We start from the raw sequence: 19,198 nt of genomic DNA, 5'->3' as shown, positions 1-19,198 counted from the left end.
CAGATATCTTTGCCCATTTACTCCTTCATTTATTAAATATTCATTGGGATTCTATGCTAGGACACTTTGCTAGGTTCAGGGATAAAAGCAACAGCAACCTCAAAACAAGCATTTAGGGGGCACCTGGGTGGCTCAGTCGGTTAAGCGTCCGACTTCGGCTCAGGTCAGGATCTTGCGGTATGCGAGTTCGAGCCCCGCGTCGGGCTCTGTGCTGACCGCTCAGAGCCTGGAGCCTGTTTCAGATTCTGTGTCTCCCTCTCTCTGCCCCTCCCCCGTTCATGCTCTGTCTCTCTCTGTCTCAAAAATAAATAAATGTTAAAAAAAAATATTTGAAAAAAAGCCAAGCATTTAGTTCATACTATTGATATTTGAAGCCAAGACTTGATGTGTTAATAACCCCTGAGCCTGAAATAATGCTATAACTATTGGTTAACAAACCATCTAGTTAAGAACTGTTTTATTGATCTTTTTAAAATCTATCAGTCTGCAAACCCCTGCAAAATCACTGTTCTTTATTTACATGTACATATGCTTGAAATACACATAGTGTTACTAAAAGAGACACTGACTTTATGAGACAGTAAGAAGCTTTTGCATGGCTTTATATATCAGGTGGGCCAAATTTAGCAGACAATTTCTGACATTGGAAATACTTGTAAGTCTACACATGCATCCACAGGGAGGAATAGGAACATCCCAGGTATAGCTATATGGATATAAGCATAAAGATTCTTAGGCCTACATCCTAGATTTGATTTTGAGTGAAACACTTAGCTTCTTTCTCCCTTACTCTTCTCAAGTGGAAAAAGAAAACTATTTGATCACTTAGAACTCTTTATGATTTAGGGTGCCTGGGTGGTTCAGTTGGTTAAGCGTCCAAATTTGGCTCAGGTCATGATCTCATCATTTGTGGGTTTGAGCCCCATGTCGGGCTCTGTGCTGACAGCTCAGAGCCTGGAACCTGCTTCAGATTCTGTGTCTCCCCTCTCTGCCCCTCCCTTGCTCATGCTCTGTCTCTCTGTCCCCAAAAGAAATAAACATTAAAAAAATGTTCTTAAAAGAACTCTTTATGATTCTCCATAGTCTATGTGTCCCAGACCCATAACTTTATGTCCCTGCCCCACTCACCCCTTGTCATTGAAATCCTCCAGTGGCCTTGTCTCCTTGCTCTTTCTCTTGACTTCTTGAGGCATCTGATATTAGTATGTCCTTTTTGAAACTTGCCTGCTTTGATTTGATTTCCATGCCACTGGACACATTCTTTTCACACCTTTCTAATTTATCCTCATTTATTTCCCAGGACTGTCTTGCTTTTTATCTTATAGATATTCCTTAAAGCTCTTAATTCAAGCTGCCTCTCTTTTCAAATTTTCCCTTGCTGAGTCAACTTATTCCTTCTGCTTTAACTATCACCTCCATGTGGATGACTCCCCAAATCTAAATTGGAAATCTAATCTCTCTGGCATACTCCAATTCCATATTTCAGCTGCTTATTTGGTATCACCATCTGGCTCTCCTGGATTCAACTTAAATTCAGTGTTTAAGGCAGAATCAGCATTGTGTTCAGGGTGTACATCTTTGTCTAGACTTTATGTTAACTGTGTTAGCATCCCCTGGTTATTGAAATTCTAAATCTAGTACAGGAGTCATCTTGGCCACATAGCAAGTTCCTGTAGCATGTACCTATATCAAGCATCCTACTTACCCCTTCTTCTCCCTTTCACTGTCTATTTAATGCAGACTACAGAAGATCTCTGCCCACATCCTCTTCCCGCTTACTGCTACTCTCACCTTTGTTGTCTGCTTAGGATTTGATGTACTCAATATTTAGGTCAGGCTCCTCCTCAGCTAGCCTTGCCCATAGGGACCCACACATGCCCAGCTAGCCCACCCGCCATCCCAGGTCCCCAGCCATAGTCCTCAAACCATGGGAGAAAGACAACACAAATCTTCCTAAATTGTAGATAACCCAATGCATGGAACACACAGTAGAGATGCTGAAAGTAATGGATAAAATATTCAAGATTTCCTTCTATAAAATTTTTTTTGCCTACTCATTCTAAGGATTCAAGAATTATATCTCAAATCAATTGTAATCAAATACATACAAATAACAATACATTGCTTACTGATAGCACCGTTGGTTGTATTCTTTTTTCCACTTGCCTATTTCCTTGGGTTTTTTACATTATGACATTTGTCAAAGGAATAGCTTAGTTTAGGCAGATTAAAATGCTAAGGTGGAAGAAAGGAATTAGATCTGGAACAAAAAGAGGTCTTCTATTTTCCTTTCTAAATTGTGGTCAACGCTGTGAGCTTGGTCAACTTTCTGAGTGTCTATATGAGTGCACCCTTTCACCTTCATATAATACAGAAATAATGCCTGTCCTGATTACTTCTGAGTGATTGGGAAGCTCTAATTAGATGTAAAAAGATCTTCAGAGATTCCCAAACCTCTGGGAATTTGGCTAATCATCCAAATTACCTGGGAGAGTTTCCTAAGGCCTTGTCCCCAGAAATCTCATCTTTAAAGTCCCCAGTAACCTGCCATTTGGAAACCTTATTATACAAAATTTCAAAAGTGAGTATTATTGTAATATAACTCCTGGAGTCTAACAGTTGTCTTCCTGGGTCTTTGGCCACTGTCATTTCTGAGTTCAATAGCATCTTGATCATCTTTGGACTGCTTTTAGTTCTAAACTTCATATGTGTAGTTACCCTGACTTAAAGTTCAAAATCGTTAGGTAATGACAAGTTTTGACCTTTACCTGTAAGGCCTCTGGCAAAGGGTTGATAAATGGATTTAGTCATTTCAGATGGTCAGAGCATTTTACAGTCTAAGGTGACAACATAAATCCACTCTTACATACAATGGATTAAACTAAATTCTCTAAAGTTATGGGTACTTGAGAAAACCCAGAAACACAGATATTTTGGAGTTAATAAAATGAATTGAATGAAAACATGCTTCTCACTCTAATGCTTCTTGGTGGTTTTGAACATCATCTTTCCAGGAAATGTGAGATTTTTAATTCCTAAGCATTCACCATAACATGATATATTTTTCCAGAAGCAGCACATAACTTTATCTGTCACATATTGTTACTGGAGTTTTGATAACCCATGATTTTTTAAGGCAGCTTAAATGTAAGAATGAGCTCCTAGAATAGAACCAAAGCATATAACTAGAAATTACTTTGTAATGCCTTTCCACGGTTCAGTCTAACATAAAAGAGAGGTTAAGCAGGAAAGAAGTCTAATAATATCATTCTTTGAAGAAGAAGAATGAAGTCTAATAATATCATTAATATTATTCCATACTACTCGGCAAAGCATTCATCACATTGTGGAGATATATAAAAAAGGTCAAATATATATTGTTTAGAAATCAATTGTCCAGTTGACCCTTGGACAATGCAGGGGTGGTGGGGTGCTGACCCCTATGCAGTCAAAACCCATGTGTAATTTTTGACTCTCCAAAACTTAACCATTAACAGCCTGCTGAGGACTGCAAGACTCACAGATAACACAGTTGATTAACATATATTTTCCATGTTATATATATTATATACTGTGTGCCTACAGTAAGGTGAGCTAGAGAAAAGAAAAAGTTATTAGGGAAATCATAAGAGAAAATGCATTTGCAGTACTGTACTGTATTAATGGAAAAAATTTGCATATAAGTAGATCCACACAGCTCATCCCCATGTTGTTCAAGGGGCAATTGCATCTTGATTGATTCTGACTTTACCAATTCCTTTGTAAAAGAAAAGAAACTAGAGTATTTAGTACAAATTTGTTCCACGTGCTTAACAGCCCCCTGGCTTTGACATATGCCAAGTTTTAGCCTAACCTACTCATCTATAATCAGGCCTTGAATAACTTCCATACTATCTATCAAAGGTCCCTGTGTTTTGATTTTATAAATGAATTTCAATTTCCTTATGTAGAGTTAGCATAATAGATAATCACGAAGGCGTGGGGCTCAGGCAAATTCGGGTTCAAACACTGTCCCTATCATTTACTAGCTGTGTGACTTTGGTTAATTACTAACTTCTGTAAGATTGTGCTGCTCAAAGTGTTGTCACTGGACCAGCAACATTTGCATCATCTGGGAGCTTGTGAATTCATAATATCACAATCACTTCTTGTTTGGATAAGATCTTGTGGCAATGCAGTCTTCTCTTCCCTGTTTCCTGCTATGATGGTATTAAGTCATTATAGGTAGAGAAAGGGCACCGGGCAATGATAGGTCAGGTCTGGTTCCTTGAGCTAAAACCAGCCTCATCTGGCCTTTTAGAGAAAGGAGCTGTCCCTCACTGCTGAATCTGTTTTTCTGATTGCATAATTCCTGTGCACAGAGACTTCTTATGCAGATCCAGACCCAGACTCTCTAGGCACTTTGAATAATTTCAGTGGAGAATATGTGGGGTTTTTTTTGTTTGTTTTTGTTTTGTTTTGTTTTGGTTCTGCATTTCACACACAATTTGTGGGGAATGAGGAGAGGAACAAGGCTTTGGACTCCTCTATTTGATTACCTTACTCCATAATGGCAGCTCTATCCCTCCCATGGAGCACCTTTTAGGGTTCATGACAAGCAACTGAAAAAGCCCCTCCTATCACTTCAGTGAGCAGCTGTGCAGACAGTGTTACAGAATAGGCTGGCCCTGGTCCTAAAGAGTCTAACATTCTCTCTCGTCTCCTACAGCCTATGCTTCTCTCATATAATCAAGCAAGGAACTGTTTCTACACATCCCTCAGAGTTCCCTAGCTCCTTAACTTTGCTCTTGCTGTTTCCTTTGCCTCACCTGCCTAATCTACCCTATCCCCATCTTTCCGTGTCTGAATGGAATTTATTCTTTGACGCTTAGCTCTTGATGCTTCCACATGTGATAACCTTTCTTTTGACTCCAAACCTCTTTCCTAATCACATGCTAACCTGTGTCTTGCCACTCCATAACAAGCAAAAATGGAAGTTTCCTGAGTTTAGGAGCATAGTTTTATGTATTTAAGTCCTATTCACTTTCCCCTTGCCCATCCAAAGTATTAGCACATAATTTTACCCAAGTAGAGCATCAACAAATGTTAAGTGAATGAAATAGACGACTTTCTGGAGAGACAAGGAAATAGACTAATTTGGAAAGCAAGGTGGACCGTTTGCATGGCTGGGATAAGTAGAATAGCTCGGTAACTAGATTTTAACTGAGAATTAGAATCATAGGCCCTTTATAACTTGAAAAATGCTGGTTGAATATCTTTATATTATATAGACAAGCTGAAATTCATGAATCACTAAAATGACAAAATGGAACCAGGTTCTAGGACTCCTGATTTTCCATTCTGGTGTTTTTATCCAACTAAATAACATTTTCTTTTTAATTTTACAAACATTATTATAGAATAATTAATAAAAATTCTGGAAAAAATATATTCACTCTACAATCATACCACCATGACATGTACTCTGTTTTATCATTCAGACGCTCACTCAGATATTATACATAAGAATTCATATTTTTGTATACATGAGATCCTAATTTACCTAAAATATCATGCTTAATTTATTTCACTTAATATTTTCTAATTTTTTTCTCTCTGAAATTGTCACAGTCCTATAAATTTCATTGAGTTTGTATGCCAGATCGCCTATGGTTTTTCAACTTTAAGTTATTACAAATAATTTTCTGCTTGTAGCATTTATTTCCTTTGAATTATTTCTGATGGATATATTTGCAGGAATTAGTTTATGAAGTCAGAGTTTAGGAACATTTTTTGTTGGCTTTTATACATATTATCAAACTGCCTTTCAAAAGGATTATGTTAATTATGATACCTTCATATCAACCTGACAAGCTCATATTATTATATTTAATGGGAAAATGGAGCTTGACTATTGCCTTAATATGCATTGTTCTGATTATTAGCAATATCTGTTTCTTCTTTACAATAATAATGGTGCGAATTTTTAACCTATGTCCTTTGTCTTTAGGTTTTTCTTAATACAACATAAGCCTGGGTTATCTTCAGTGCAAACATTATTTTTAATCAATCTGTTTTTTGCCTGCCAAAAAACCACGGGGTCAAAACAACTAAATCAGAAAATATTGGATCAGAAATGACTACGGTTATGGTTATGTTCTTTCCCCACCCTCTTTCCCTCATCTTACCCTCCCACTAGTCACCTGGTTCATTTCTGCTCCTTTCTTTCTGGTTCTCTTTCTCCTTCCTGCTGTGCCTTCTATGATCTACTCTCCCAAAGCTACCATACGGTTAGCATGTCTGATCCTTCCTTCTGCACCACAACATATCAGTTTATTATCATACTGTGTAAAGCAATATTTCCAAAGTAGGGTAAACATCATTTTAAATACCATGTAGACAAACTATTTTAAATTTCTTATTTTGTACTGTATATTAATATGCACTTTCTACTTACATCAAGTTATACTGAACTTTTTAAATGTTTTTTTTAACGTTTTATTTATTTTTGAGAGAGAGAGAGAGAGACAGAATGCAAGTGGGAGAGGGACAGAGAGAGGGAGACACAGAATCCGAAGCAGGCTCCAGGCTCTAAGCTGTCAGCACAGAGCCCGATGTGGGGCTTGAAGTCACAAACTGTGAGATCATGATCTGAAACGAAGTTAGATGCTTAACAGACTGAGCCACCCAGGCGCCCCAAGTTATACTGATTTTAAACTTATACTAAAGATTATACTAAGTGAGGATTATACTAAGTAATAAATAATGGCACATAAAGATGTATATCTTTCTTTTAAAGATGAACTTTCATTTCTCTCACATGTAAAAGAAGTCAGAGATAAGCCAGTAAAAACTGGAAAAGGAGTTTTCCAGAGCAGTCAAGGACTCAGGCTCCTTTTATTCTGCTTCTCTGCCATCATCAGCATGTGGTTTCTGTCCCATTATGCAAGGTGGTGTCTTGGGTTGCACCATATTTAAGTCAGCAGAGAAAAGGATGGATGGAAATGCTATTAACTGAGCAGGGAAACAATGTTTTAGGAAGAAGACGATAAATCTAATCAGACATGTTGAATTAGAGTTGACATTGAAACAGCAATTGGAGATGTCAAGTAAGAGTCTGGAACTCTGAGGAGAGGCCTACAGGTACAAACGTTTGGGTATCCTGCATATATGTGGTAATTGAGGGCACTGGTGTGGATATGAATGCCTAGAAGTTTAATGCAGAGTAAGAAGAGAAACGAACCTAGCACTGAGCTTTAAGTTGGTGCATTTATTAAATGGCTGTGTTGGAAACAAGAAGCCTGTAAGAGAGGGAAAAGTCATTAGCTACATATGCAGGGTAAATAAACAACAAAAAAATAGAGAAGAATTATGAGAGATGCCAAGAGAAGACACTGTTTCCAAAGAAGTCAAGCCCTCAAAAGCCAAGTAAAAATACTGGCTGAAAAAAAAAATCCAATGTATTTATCAACATGGAGGATATCGGTGATCTTTGCTAGGCTGTTGCAAAGATGAGACATTTAGAATGAGATCACCAGAAGCTTGATCGGAGCAGGTCGATAAGTGAGCAAGAAGTGAGAAAATGCCAACAGCACAATTGGACTTCAGTTGACAGTATGGCCGTGCCTGGAGGGACTGATGTGGGTGTGTGTACTTAAGGACTTGCAGGAGCTTTTTATTAAATGGGATGGATCGAGTTGGTTAAGTGTCAGACTCTAGATCTCGGCTCAGGTCATGATCTCACAGTTCATGAGTTCTAGCCCCGGATTGGGCTCTGCGCTGGCAGCTTGGGATTCTCTCTCTCTCTCTCTCTCTCTCTCTCTCTCTCTCTCTCTCTCTCTCTCCCTCCCTCCCTCCCTCCCTCCCTTGCTCTCTGCCCCTCCCCTAACTTGTATCTGCTCGTTCTCTCTCTCTCTCTCTCTCAGAATAAATAAATAAGTAAATAAATAAACCTAAAAAAAGTGGGAATAACTCATTTGACACGGAGATATGCAAGAGAGATAGTGTGAGAATGCAGAAATGTGGGAGAGGGTGGCGAGCAAAGCTTACAGTTGTATAGGTGAACGTTAGCTAGTGGGAAAGACAAGCTTTTCTATTTGAACCAGGTGAGGTGAAGCAGGATAAATGAAAGGGTAGAGGTTAAAGCAGCGTGTGTGGGTATTCAAGGGGAAGTAGAGAAGAGAAAGGGCATCTCAGGTCCTTCTCTGGTTTTATATAATTTTCTCCTGCTATGGACATGGTCTAACATTTCCAGTAGGGTTTGGGGGTGTGGGGTAGAGAATCAGGACAGCAGTTCACACTGTGTCATTTTATATGGTACAGCAAGTGTCTCACAATTTAATGACTATTGCATGACAAGTTGTGTATTTCTTTTCATTTGTAATAAAATTCTCACAAGCTAGACATTACCTCACTGTCTCATCAAAAACATTGCTATTATTCCTATCATTTTGACGATCTTTTTTTCCAGTAGGAAGAGAGATTGAATGGGATGGTGGTCTACATTTTTTTTTCCACTTCAATTTGAGAATCTCAGATTAATTACAGAATGCCTTCCTCTTTTTAGCTTTATTTCCCTGACATAATTTATTTTCTAAGCCTTGCCTCCTATTAGTTATCTGTTTAATGTCTTTCTTTTTTCTATGACTTTCTATGCATAGGGTATCCGGATAAACCTCACAGAAGTGGGAGTGGTGTCTCTACCTTGAACGTGGTGAAGTCTTAGGAGAGATACGTCTTTCTGCATCTTCAACATAGCCATAAAGCAGGTTTAAACACATGCATATCTGAATCAACAACCTTAATTTCAGGGCCGAGGGATCCTATTTTAAAAGGCCTCTTCAAGCAGTTTTTGTATCCCACATTTACCAGGGATTCAGGAAGAAAGATTTAATAGAGAACTGAATTCAGCTTCTGAAGTCCTGCTTTGTCATTTGAAAACTGCCTCAGTGGCTTTGGACAAGCCACTGAACCTTGGAGCCTCTGTGTGGACTGGGGAGTAATTATATACCACCCATTGCTTAATAAGCCCACCCTTGTTGAGGATCAGACCTGATAGCAAGCATATGCAAAGGCTTTACCCACACTTGACCCTGCCTGTGTTACTATCTTAAAGTACCTTTAAATGTTCCTTTCTCAGTAATTCTATAAAACTCTAAGTTAATACATTAAGTTTTAGGCATGATCCATTAGCAACTTCCAGCTGAGCAGATTTTCTTGTCACAATCACTGAGCATTCACCCCTGGCTCTCTCCTTGCCCCTTCTAATTATGATGTGAATTCACATTTCCAGAATTCCAGAGAGGTTTTCTTGCAACCTAAAAGGCCTTTGCAAGGACTCACGGATGTGATGAGAACCTTAAAACAATAGCTAACGTTTATGGAATGTTTAATATGTCCAGGCATTTTGCACATACATGCCCATTTAATTCTCCGATTCCCCAGTTATTATCACCATAACCTCTACCTATATTTTACCAAAGAGGCAGCTGAGGCACAGAGAGGCTAAATCACTCGCCCAAGGTGTGGAGAGGCAACTAACCACGCAAAACCAGAGGGCTGCTTTCTTTCCTTTGCTGCACACGGATTCTCAATTTCACAGAAAGTATCCACGTTGCCCTAGGCGGGATGAGAAGAGCTTCTCCTCAATCCCAGCAGCCGGCAGGTGCCCCCTGGATAGTGACGTTTCAGCTGAAGGGGACGAGGAGGCAGCAAGCAGAGCGCAGAGCCCGGGGCGCCCAGCTGGCGGGCAGCGACAAGCAGGGTTGGAGTGGCGAGGACAGCGGCAGGTGGCGGGAGCCGGGGCCGAGCTGCAGCCCCGGGAGAGGTGGAACCTGTTGCTGAAGCCCGGCCAGGGCTCTCTGGCTGCCGGGACTCGGCCGTTGTGCGGGTGCAGGTAAGGGCGCGGCCAGGCTGGGCTGGGGTGCGCAGCGCTTCCGCCGGCTTTGAGGATTCCTGTTTGCGATTGGGGATGGTTACCTTGGATTTTGCACCTTTCCTCTTTCGACTTTTCCTTAATCCCTCTCCATCTAGTTCCTCGGGCACCCTCTGTGGAATCACTGCCCAGGAGGGTGTCACTTTGGTCACCAGCCCAACTTTTCGGGGCGGGGGGGGGGGGTCTTTCCCGCCCGGACTCTCCAGGCCACGGATGCCTGTTCCCAGGCTGGCAGAGCTGGGACTCGACGAGAGAAAAGCGGCGCTTTGTTAACCATGAAGTTCAAAAACCCTCTCCAGGGCCGTATTGATACAACTGTTTGATCTCGCAGAGCGTGCTTGTTGCTAGTGAGACTTAACTAAACTGCTCTTTTCACCCGTGGTGATTCTGAGCAATGATCTTTGCGTCTATGGCTGCATCTTGTGCGTTTCGACTTGCCAGAAAGGCTAAAATGTGGTTTCTTACCCTGGTACAGGACACCACAGAGCCCTCGGTGAAGGCACTTGGAGAGATTTTTTAGCTCTTCTTTGGACTGATCTAGGGTTTCCAGAAATGCTGGTTTAGCCTCCCTTCTACCAAACCACCAGGCATTTTCCAACAGGCAGCCCTAGGTCAAGGTTAGGGTCTGGTGTGGGAGAAAAGGAAAATTAATCTGCCCTACGCTGTCGTTTTCGCTAAAGACAGAACTGTAAGGAACGAAAACGTATTTGTTTACTCCTCCCCCCCCCCCCCCCCGTTTCCCCTCGGCCAGATTGTAGATATTTAAAATATTTATTTATTTTAAAGACTTTTAAATATGACGTAAGCTATAAGAAGATGCTGGGGTTTTTTTCCCGACCAAAATATTTGAGGTTGTGTTAACCACGTGTCTGAATTTCTCTTTCCATTAGACAACCAGATTATTTTCTATTGATAAAATCTGATGAGGGAGGAGGATAAGCCAACGGTGGTTTGTTAACTCTGGATATACTTGTTTTCAGCTAGAATCCTAATTAAACCAAAACACATCTCATGTAAAATTACCTTAATAATGGTATTTTAAGTTACAGTTCAATTTGCAAAATTGCTGTGAAATGGCCAAAGATAGAATCACTCTCATGAACAGAAAGTTGTGTGGCAGACTTGTATGTACAGCTCAGTGAGAGTCTTCTGTCTGTTAAAAGCTGTGATAGATTAATCATTTAAGAAAATAGCTGCTTCACTATACACCGCACTATCTTTAAAGGTACACGTATTAAGATATGGATCAATATTATCAAAGAGTAGATATTGTTGTAATAATCTAAACTGTGCTTTCATTATTGCTTGATAAGGACACATTACTCATATATCATTATCCTGTGCTTTTTATCACTGTATAAGGTTTTCTAAACTCCATATAATCCAATAAGATCTTTCTACCAGCCATTTTTTTCTTGATGTTTATAGGTATCTTCAGAAGAGGTATCTTCTTTTCTATCTTTTCTTGATGTTTATAGGTATCTTCAGAAACTTATTTTTTCTTCATTTACCTAGCACTCTATCATCTTATCCGGCATTTTTATTCTGCAAGATTTTGTGAATGTATTATTTAAAAGTATATGTTAGAAATTTGTTGTTTTATTTTTGATTCTTTTACCTCATAGCTCTTGCCAATCACGCTGCTCACCAATATTTTCTCTCACAGATGTCAAAGACTATAGAATGTATAGATATGAATTCACTAGTATCAGTGAATAATTTCCTCCTAGAAAATCAGTTCATTTATGGTTCTTGGCTGTTGTGTGATTCTTTTATGAGAATTCCATGCAAATGTCTCTGTGATAAATATTCATGAACTTTTTCACTGTATTGTATTAAAATATATTTCTAGCTATAGTCAAGATGCAAGATGAGAATTTTGTTCCTCAGAGCTTCATCTACTTAAAAATAGTCATTTTGTTAAATACTATCTATTCTCCTCATTATGAAAAGGGAGAATTGATTGTAGGTGAACCCTTCAAAACTGTCCTATATATTTAAAGAATGCAAGATAAATACAACCTTACATTTCTTAAACATATCTATATGCTCTTCTAACAATCTTAAATTGTTTTCTTAACCACATGATTTCTGTGCTTACCATTAGCCCAACGTTGACAGCTTATTTTTTTTTCTCTTTCTCTTTAGTTTAAGCTCTGGCTCTATGGGATAAAGTGGCTCTTCAATGAATTTTCTGGTTGCCTTGAAGCTGGGCATTAAGGGTCCAGAGGGTCCCTCCCTCTGCTGAACCAAAGGTAGATGTAAATGTACTGCCCCAGCAATGAGCTGGCATGGTCACCCCAACAGACAGCTGTCTAGCATGGATCTCATGTCCTTCCTGTTCCTTGCGGGATTTTGAGATATGAGCCTTCTAAAAGTGAAGAGATCCGGTTCTCTTCCCTGACAGGCTTCTAACTGGCTCTGTGCCTGAAGCAAATCATTTAATTTTGAGTCTAAAATTTTCTCAGATGTAAAAGGAGTTATGAGTTCGAATAAGATTCCCCACAATTTTTCACTCCTCTTGGTTTCCTTGTTTCTGTAGTAAGTGGGCGAAGGATCCAGAGGGAGAAGGCTTAGATACCCTTGACACTTGACAGCAGCTATCTCAGGCAAAGCCCTGAAAATCCTGTGACCTCAACGCCTCCTGTGTAAAATGAGCTCTTAAAAGAAGTGAATAGGATGGTGTATATGACGGCTGGATGCCGCCTTGGGCACGTGGGAGATGCACAGTGATATTTTTTTAAGGCACCCATCTGACAAATGTAAAGGTGTTTCTGGCTCTGGCCAGGGAGGAGACGAGCAAAGGGCAGAGAAGTCTCTCCTACATGTTCGGATGGTCATTACCAGTATGGTTCCTATGGTAGCAGCCGAGACCAGGTGATGGAAGGTTAGAACCTCAAGCATGTTATGAATGCCTCTTTGATGTCTCCCCTGCCCCCGAACACATGCAAAACGTGAATCAGGACAGCACAGTCATCAATTTGTTGCAATGCCACACAAGACTGGGAAGACTGCCCTGTTCTAGTTGTCTTGTAAAACTAGCTTCGGTCGTTTGTCACCAGTGAGCACACCTGGTATGTTACATCACGGAATCAGAATAGCAGCACGACCCAAATCACACCATTCCAGTAATTTGGGAAAATAAAAAAAACAAAACGACCCCTGGAGTGCCAAGAAATTGGCTCTTTCTTTGTTGCCACTGAAAATTTGACGTTTCCAAATATTCCCCAAGTACGTTTCTTATTTGCTTCTTGGGCTGTTGAAAGGGGTCTCATTTAGGTGCCTGCCTAAATGGACAGTCTGGGTCCACTGGAGTCTGGGTTCCAGTGTGACAACAGCAGACTGACATCCTCTGCTAGAACTGACGCCCGTTTCTCCAGTCCCTCACAGAAATCTCCATCGGCCCATGCTTTCAAACCTCCAGAGGTCTACCAAGCACGTTAGAATTTTCTAGCTCTGGCTGCATTCCCACAAAATTTAAAAAATAACAATTTTCCAAATGAGATAGTAATAACTCAACCTGGAGGGAGCTGTAACTATAATATGAAATAATATGCATAATCTCATTCAGTTTTTATGATTTTAGATATTAAGTACAATTACAATCCCTGTCTTCTTCATAAGGAAACTGAGGCTCAGGAATCAGTTGCCCGAAGTAAACATATTAACTAGGCTGAGGAATCAGGATCATGAACTCAGGTAGCCTTAAAACCCACATGCTTAGGGGCACCTAAGTGACTCAGGTCATGATCTCACAGTTGGTGGGTTCGAGCCCCTTGTCGGGCTCTGCACTGACAGCTCAGAGCCTTGAGCCTGCTTCAGATTCTATATCTCCCTGTCTCTCTCTCTGCCCCACTGCCCCTCTCCCCTGCTCACACAGACTCACTCACTCACACACACACTCTCTCTCTCTCTCTCTCTCTCAATAAATAAATAAATAAATAAATAAATAAATAAATAAATAAATAATAAAATAAAATAAAATTTAAATTTAATTAAAGGTAACTGCTTAAGTTTTTAAATCTTCCTTTCCATTTTATTTCCTGCCCCTGAATTCTTGGCACACTGGTACTGAAGTGAATGTCGGCTTTCTCTAGGAACTTACCTTCTGGTCCTTTTTATAAGCAGAGTGTATCAAATTTGTAATAGGCACCCTTTCAGCAGTTTATAGCCTTACCTCTCCTTTGGCTCCTTACTTGGAATCTTCCGGTTATGTCTCTGGAATTCCCTAAACTTCAACAGGTTTGCAATCTTTTTTTTTGTTTTTTCCGTAGCCATTATATAATTGATATCACTTGATATACTACTTCAGGCTTAAAAGTCTTCGGCTAGAATCCCGCGTCTTCGAGGAGGTTCTCTTTGTCCCCGCTTAATTCAGCTGGAGTAGCTATTTCAGATGATTTCTGACGTGGAGTGCGCTTTATGCTCCTTAAAGCGAGTGGCCCTACAGGTTCCCTGGCAAGTAAACCCTGAGCTTCCCCAAGTACCCTATCCTCAGCTTGCTTTCCTTGATATTTTGATATTCCAGGTTTTAGCAACTTCTAATTTGTGTTTTCTCACACAAATGAGGCCTTGAAGGTTCTACCACATGCAAAGCCTTCCAGTTGTCTCTGACTTCATCTTTAGCCCTCCGCCCTCTTGTCTTCATTTAGTCCCCTCCAGCCTTGTATGGACCAGGCTTAGTCCTACTTACAGCTTTGGCATTCACTATTCTCCCCGCCTGAGAACGTTGCCTGTCAGAGCTGCACTGGGAGGCATTTTGTCCTGTCAGCCTCAGATCTGCTGTGCCTTCCCACGCCACAGGTCGTCACAGTACCATCTGCTGTCCCGGAGCCCACTTGCTCCTGGCGACTACCTCCGTTGACTCGTTGACTTGTTTATGATCTTACTTTTCAGAAAGAGAATCTAAGCTCCATGTAAGGAACTATGTGCTTTCATTTTTACCACTGGCTTCAGTACCTAGAACAGAGTCTGGCGCCTGGGGAATACTGGCAAATATTTGCTCATTGAAAATTTCATTGCCATCTCCCTATCAGATTCCCCTGCATCTTTCTGGAGGTGCAATCAAGTTACTAAAATTTCAACCTTAGGCTGGTCCCATTCTTCCTTTCTGCTGTTTTGTCCTTTCCACTGATTCTACCTTAATTAAAAGACCAATCCCTATGTATGTTGGAGAAAAAAATTTGAAAAAGCTATTTACCATCGATTGCATTATTTTAATATACATTCAAGCTTTGCAGTATCATTTTATGTTGAATTTTAAGAAAATCTGGGTCTGAACTAGGAAAATATAAATGCCGCATTTACTTTAGATTTAAGTTAAATCTACCCATTCTGTTTTCATCACCATGATAATTTTTCATCTTTAAAGATATTTAAAAATATGTACATATGTAATTTTATATAAATGTCCAAATTATATCACAGTGCTATTGTTTTTGAATTTGTAATTTTTCTGTTTCCTTTAACTGCCTTTGTCCACTCCTTATTCTCTTCTGTGTCCATATCACAGATAACCCATGTTAGCAACTGAGTTCTATTATCCTAGATTTTCATACACTTTTATAACCATTCACATACATACATGTGCAAACATGTTTGTGTATACACACATGCACATCAGTCTTTTTGTCATCGTTTTTAAGAAATGTGCACCTTATTTTTTCTTACTCATCGATACCTTGTGCAAAGTCTCCATGTCAACCATTATACATGAAACTAAAATTTTACATGTCTGTATAATATTCATGATGGACATACTAAGAAACAATAAATTCAGCCAATCACCACTTTATAAACATTCACTTTATGTCCAGAGGTTTTTATTGTCTTCAGTTTTATCACAAAACAAGGTCATAATAAAAATTGTTGATGATTTCTTTTATTTCTAAGTTCAAGGGGTAAAAATATTTATAAGTTTTAAAGTATGTTGCCCTATTGCTTCTGAAGTGTTATATTCACATTTTTACCAGCAAATTGTGAAACAATCCATGTCCCTACAGCTATCAATGTTATAATTCTTCAGTTTATAATTGTTACATTTATTTAAATATCTTAACTTGTGAAGTTAGTATCTTTTCATGCTTTTCAGATATGTGGGTTTGCTCTTATGTGAATTGTTTACTCAATTCTTGTCTATAGGTTCTGCTGGGCTATTTGTTATCATCTGATGAATATTTAAGTGTTCCTTAAATATTGTCAATATTAACTCTTGTACAGTAAATATTTCCCATTTTGTCATGTTTTTGCTCATAACTTATACTGTGCACAAACTATTTTTTTAATCCACACATTTAATTCTTCTTATGTAAATTCTAAGATTTTAGTGTTTGATTACTGCATCCTTGTAGTATATCTTGAAATCTGGAGTTGTGAGACCTTCAATGGATTGCTTTGGTTTATCGGGGTCTTCTGTGGTTCCATACAAATTTTAGTAGCATTTGTTCTAGTTCTATGAAAAATCTGTTGGTATTTTGATAGGAATTGCACTGAATCTGTATATTCCTTTGGGTAAGTATGAACATTTTGATAATATTAATTCTTGCAATCCATGAGCATGGTATATCTTTCCATTTGTGTCATCTTCAATTACTTTCATCAGTGTTTTATGGTTTTCAGAGTACATATCTATCACCACTTTAAGTTTATTCTTAAGTATTCTATTCTTTTTTGGTACATTTATATATGGTGTTGTTTTTTTTTTTTTTTAATTTCTTTTTCTGTGACTTCATTAGTGTCACAGATTTCTGTGTATTACCGATTCTGGGTATTAATTTTGTATCCTGCCACTAGACTGAATTCATTTATTACTTCAGTAGTTTTTTGGCAGAGTCCTTAGGGTTGTCTATGTAATATCATGTCATCTGCAAATAGTGAAACTTAGCTTCTTATTTACCAATTAGATGCCTCTTATTTCTTTTTGTTGTCTGATTGTAGTGGCTAGAACTTCCAGTACTATGTTGAATAAAAGTGTTGAGAGTGGACATCTTGCCTTGTTTCTGATTTTAGAGGAAAAGCTCTGTTTTTCACCATTAAGTATGATGTTAGATGTGAGTTTTCATATATGGCCTTTAGTATGTTGAAGTATGGTCTCTCTAAGCCTGCACTGTTGAGATTTTTTATCATGAATGGCTGTTGAATCTTGTCAAATGTTTTTTTCCACATCTGTTTAAAAGATTGTATGATTTTTATTCCTTGTTTTGTTGATGGGTATAATATTAAATGATTTGTGTATATTGGACCATCCTTGTACTTCTGGAATAAATCCCGCCTGATTATGGTGAATTATCTTTTTAAAGTATTGTATGCCATTTGCTAATATTTTGAGGATTTTTGCATTTACCTTCACTGGGGATATTGGCCTGCAGTTTCTTTTTTGTGGTTTCTTTTTCTGGTTTTGGTATCAAGGCAAAGCTGGCCTCATAAGAATGTATTTGGAAGCTTTCTTCCCTCTTCTGTTTTGTTTTGTTTTGTTTGAAATAGTTTGAGAATAGGTATTGACTCTTCTTTAAATGTCTGAGAGAATTCACCTGTGAAGCCATCTAGCCCTGGTCTTGTATTTTTTGGTAGGCTTTTTATTACTAATTGAATTTAATTATTTGTAATCAGTCTGTTTAGACTTTTTATTTTCTTCTCAGTTTAGTTTTGGAAGATTGTGTGTTTCTAAGAATTGATCCATTTCTTTTAGGTTGTCCAGTTTGTTGGCAAACAATTTTTCATAGTACTGTCTTATAATTCTTTGTATTTCTGTGGTGTTGTTACTTCTCCTCTCTCATATCTGATTTTATTTATTTGGGTCCTTTTTCTTTTTTTCTTGATGAGTCTGGCTAAGGGTTTTAGTCTTTACATCATTTATTTCTGCTCTGATCTTTATTATTTCCTTTCTTCTACTCACCATGGACTTTGTTCTTCCTTTTCCAGATCCTTTAGGCGTAAGATTAGACTGTTTGAATTTTTTCTTGTTTCTTGAGATAGACCTGTATTGCTACATACTTCACTCTTAGAACTGCTTTTGCTATGTCACAGAGGTTTTGGACTGTTGTATTTTTATTTTCACTTGTCTTCATGTATTTTTTAAATTTCTTCATTGAAGAAGAAATCACCATCAATTTCTCTACTTATGTCCATTAATATTTGCTTTATGTATTGAAGTGCTTCAGTGTTGAGTGCATAGATATTTACAATTGTTATATCCTCTTGTTTGATTGATACCTTTATCATTATGTGATGCCCTTCCCTGTCTCTCGTGACAGTGTTTGTTCTAAAATATATTTTCTGACATAAGTATTGCTACCTCAGCTTTTTTAAAAAAAAAACAAAAAAACAAAAAACTTCCATTTGCATGGTGAATGTTTTTCCATCCTTTCACTTTCAGTCTGAATATGTCTTCAGATCTGAAGTGAATCTCTTGTATGCAGCAGGTAGATGGGTCTTGCTTTTTTATCCGTTCTGCCTCTTTGTGTCTTTTGATTGGAGCATTTAGCCATTTATATTTAAAGTAGTTATTGATAGGTGTGTACTTGTTGCCATTTAAAAAATGTGTTTTCTTGTTGTTTTTGTAGGTCTTCTCTTGCTCTTTTTCTTTGTGATTGATGAAGATAGTGTTTTCTTTGACTTTCTCTCTATTTTTGTGTATCTATCATTGGTTTTGGGGTTGTGATTACCATGAGGTTTATATTTAACATCTTAAGTAACTAGGCCATATTAATTTGATAGTCATTTAAATTCAGACACATTTAAAATAACAGAAAAATAAAAAATATTTTTCCCTTTTTCCCCTTATCTTCCCTTTTTACCCCTTTCTCCACCTTTTATGTATATGTTGTCATAGTTTACATCTTTTCATCCACATTTTTCTTATGTCTAATTATGGACATTTCTTCTCCACTTAAAGAAATCTCTTTAAAATTTCTTAAAAGACTCGTTTAATGGTGATAAACTCCTTTATCTTTTGTTTTTTTCCTGGGAAGCTGTATTTCTCTTTCAAATATGAACAATAACCTTGCTGGGTAGAATATTCTTTTTTTTTGTTTTTTTTTTTTTTTTTTTTTTTAATTTATTTTTTGGGGGACAGAGAGAGACAGAGCATGAACGGGGGAGGGGCAGAGAGAGAGGGAGACACAGAATCGGAAACAGGCTCCAGGCTCCGAGCCATCAGCCCAGAGCCTGATGCGGGGCTCGAACTCACGGACCGTGAGATCGTGACCTGGCTGAAGTCGGACGCTTAACCGACTGCGCCACCCAGGCGCCCCTAGAATATTCTTGATTGTGGATTTTTTTCCTTTT

At 38.5% G+C, this 19,198-nt stretch overlaps 1 protein-coding gene across 2 annotated transcripts in view; it reads left to right on the top strand.

Annotated features, from left to right (window-relative positions):
• The first annotated feature begins 9,436 nt into the window (after positions 1-9,436).
• The window catches only part of NPFFR2 (neuropeptide FF receptor 2), a 98,514-nt gene continuing 88,752 nt past the window's right edge, over positions 9,437-19,198 (top strand). Inside the window, exon 1 of one of the 2 annotated variants that reach the window (XM_058722322.1) lies at positions 9,437-9,874. The gene's annotated coding sequence lies outside the window, so the exon portion shown is untranslated. The remainder of the gene's footprint in view (positions 9,875-19,198) is intronic. The other variant, XM_058722321.1, reaches the window with a different exon arrangement.

Source organism: Neofelis nebulosa, chromosome 3, assembly GCF_028018385.1.
Source record: "Neofelis nebulosa isolate mNeoNeb1 chromosome 3, mNeoNeb1.pri, whole genome shotgun sequence".
NCBI lineage: Eukaryota > Metazoa > Chordata > Mammalia > Carnivora > Felidae > Neofelis > Neofelis nebulosa.
This window is presented reverse-complemented; position numbering and strand designations above follow the sequence as displayed.